Source organism: Marmota marmota, unplaced genomic scaffold (genome assembly GCF_001458135.2).
Source record: "Marmota marmota marmota unplaced genomic scaffold, marMar, whole genome shotgun sequence".
NCBI classification, from domain to species: Eukaryota; Metazoa; Chordata; class Mammalia; order Rodentia; family Sciuridae; genus Marmota; species Marmota marmota.
In genome coordinates this window covers 2,073,148-2,076,158 of record NW_026000169.1, presented here as the reverse complement: position 1 = coordinate 2,076,158, position 3,011 = coordinate 2,073,148, and positions in this window count along the sequence as shown.

Genomic DNA, 3,011 nt, shown 5'->3' with positions numbered 1-3,011 from the left:
GAGTACCCAAATTTCTGCTGGACGATGTGCTTGAAACATTGAGAAAGAACTTAACCAATAAAAGCACCCAGGGAAATAAAACATTGGCACAGATAGAGATTAAATAACAAGCAAATGATTATTTCACCAGGGGAGAACAGGGGAAGGTGATATTATAACCAGAAAACAACCCAATCTGCACCAATGGAGAGGGCTCCCTGGTCCCCTCTGACTGGGAAGCATCTCCTTCCATCCATGGCTTCCTCTTTGGTAACCTCATATTTAAAATTCTGCTGTTTATTTCAGGTACATTGAAGTGTCTCTTCTTTGTGCCCTTATTGCTCCCAAATTATACCACCTTGTTTGCCACATCACATTGAACTAATTCTCCAGGTGTATCTCCTCCAGTATAATATGAGCTGCTTCTAGGTAAGCACAGAGCCTCCCTCCCCTGTGTTTCCTGTCTCTGACCACAGTGCCTGTACTTAGTGGACACTTAAGAAATATTTTTTTTTCTAAGCTGAGTTTAACAGTGGGAAGAGAATGGACTTGGGATTCAGGAAAGTTGTTGACTAATAGCCTCGGCATTTGCCAGCTTTGTTGTTGACCTTGAGCAAATAGTAGAACTCTGAGATTTAACTGCAAAAATGAACATAATAAAACAAACCTCATGTGGTTGGAAAGATTTCATGAGATAATGAAGATACTACAGGCAACACAGGCATTTGCTACTTGTTTGTAATACTAATGGGAAATCCAAAGTGAAAGAGCATCAGCCTTGAAAATGCATCCATTGCACCCACGATTGTTCATAACCCCCTGAAGGACGTCTCTCCACACGCACTTGAGAGTCTGAGCGAGGAAACAGGGAACTGACTGCCAGACAAGATCAGAAAGGAGAATGGAATCCTTCTAGTTTGGGGGAAGTCTCATTTCTTCCATATATAAACCATCTTCCAATCTCCTTTTCTCTTTCCTCATTACATTATTCACAGATTTATATAGTTACTCAAGCTTAAAAATTAGATTTCACCCTTGATTTTAATGTCCTTTCTTTCTTTCCCTCCAGGAGGCTTGAGTTGAGGGGTCCTACCTGACACTGCCTGGCACTTTTCATCAGCAGTGGTAGAATGGCAAAGGACTTCATCTAAACTAGGAACATACCCACTCCTCTTCTGTCTTTAAAGTCCATCTTCTCGTAGGGTGGGTTGGGCTGAGACTAAGAAAGGAGTCCCTGGTGCCATGGGGGTATTATAACTGGCAAGTTGGTAGAAGATGCCCCTGGTCTTGATCTGCAGGGCTTGTGCTAAAACTGAGTGTGACAACCAAACCAGTAGCAGTGTGAGCATGTGCGAGAGGAGGGCATTGCCATCAGAGGAAACAGCACGTGCAAAGGCTCACAGGACAGGACAGGCTACTCAGCTCTGAGACAGACAAGCACTTGAGAATAACCAGCAAGATACTAGATAAAGTTCTGGTAAAGTGGGCAAAAGTCAGGTCAGGAAAAAGAACTTTCCTGCCAGGCAGAGCAAGCTGAGTTCTAGCCATGTGTGATAAAGAACCACTAAAGGTCATTTAGGCCCAACTGTGGCTTATGGGGAAAAATCCCCACCCTCCTGGATGCAAGAGGACAAGGTGAGATGGCAGCACACCTTGTGGGTGGCACACCTTCTGGAGCTCTTGGCTCTGCTGAGCACTGCCCGCCAAGGTGCTGTCAACTCCTTCAAGCAAAGGTTCCAGTCACATCTTCCTGCCCCTGCTCCCTGGGGGATCCCAAGTGCAGCTGGGCCAGGAAAATGGTCAGACTGAGTGCAGAAGGCAGCACTGGCTGCCAGTTGGAGAGAGGAAGTTTCCTTTTATGGAAGGCCTGGGATTCTTCCTTGACAACAGCTCTTAGAATCTTGCTTAGTAACTGAAGAGCCCCCCTCCCGCTTTTCAAGTTCTCCCAACAGTGGCTCCCACGCAGGCCCCACCAGCTCTCAGCCTGCCAATGGCACCCCCTGCTGAGGCTGCAGAAGAAGCTTCCAGCTAGATCTGACCAAGGTATTTGAGCACCCTCTGAAACACACGTGCATGTATATAGATGCAAGCACGGCCTTATACACACAGAGAGAATTATCCTGACTCTACCAAGGGAAGGAAATGCATGTTGAGAGGCCAGGGAACCAAACTGTATCCAATGTGATGAAAGTTAGTGGCTTAATGGCATTGGAGCGACACAAAACCCAACAAAACTAGGAAATCTGGATTCCTACTCTGCCTTGTACCTATCTGGTGAATTGAGATTACTTAAACTCTGAGCCTCAATGTCACCAACTATAAAATAGGGACACTATCTATCTTTCAAGATTGTTTTGAGAATTAGAGAAGTGTTTGTAATATGTCTTACATTGAGTCATGTGATCCTTAAACTACTATTCATTTTAATAACATTCCTGCTCATATCAGCATTCGAGGCTTCTCAAAGATAATGTCTATCCAAGCTCCCCACCAAGATGCATTTAATCAGTTGGTTTGTTAGAATTACAGAAAACCTACTAGATTTAGATCACTGCATAAGTATTTCAAGAGATTAAAAATATATACAATAATAACCCTATCTTTGGGTAGTTTACACAGGATGTAAGAATGGAATATTTTGCTTACAGGAAGAATTTTAATAGTAGGTTCCATTTTACCTCACTTACCACATCTACTTAACCCTGATTTTTAGGGCTTGTGGCCCCCTAATAAAAAAGAAAAAAAGAGAGCACATTGCTCAGCTTAACCCTCAGCTGCATATATTCTTAACACATAATGCTTTGGTGATTTTAAAAAGTGTATGTAAGGCCAGGTTTGGTGGTGCACATCTGTAATCCCAGCAGCTCAGGAGGCTGGAGAGTTTAACGCCAGCCTCAGCAAAAGCAAGGTGCTAAGCAACTCAGTGAGACTGTGTCTCTAAATAATATACAAAATAGGGCTGGGATGATGTGGCTCAGTGGTTGAGTGCCCCTGAGTTCAATCCCTGGCACCAAAAAAAAAAAAAAAAAAAG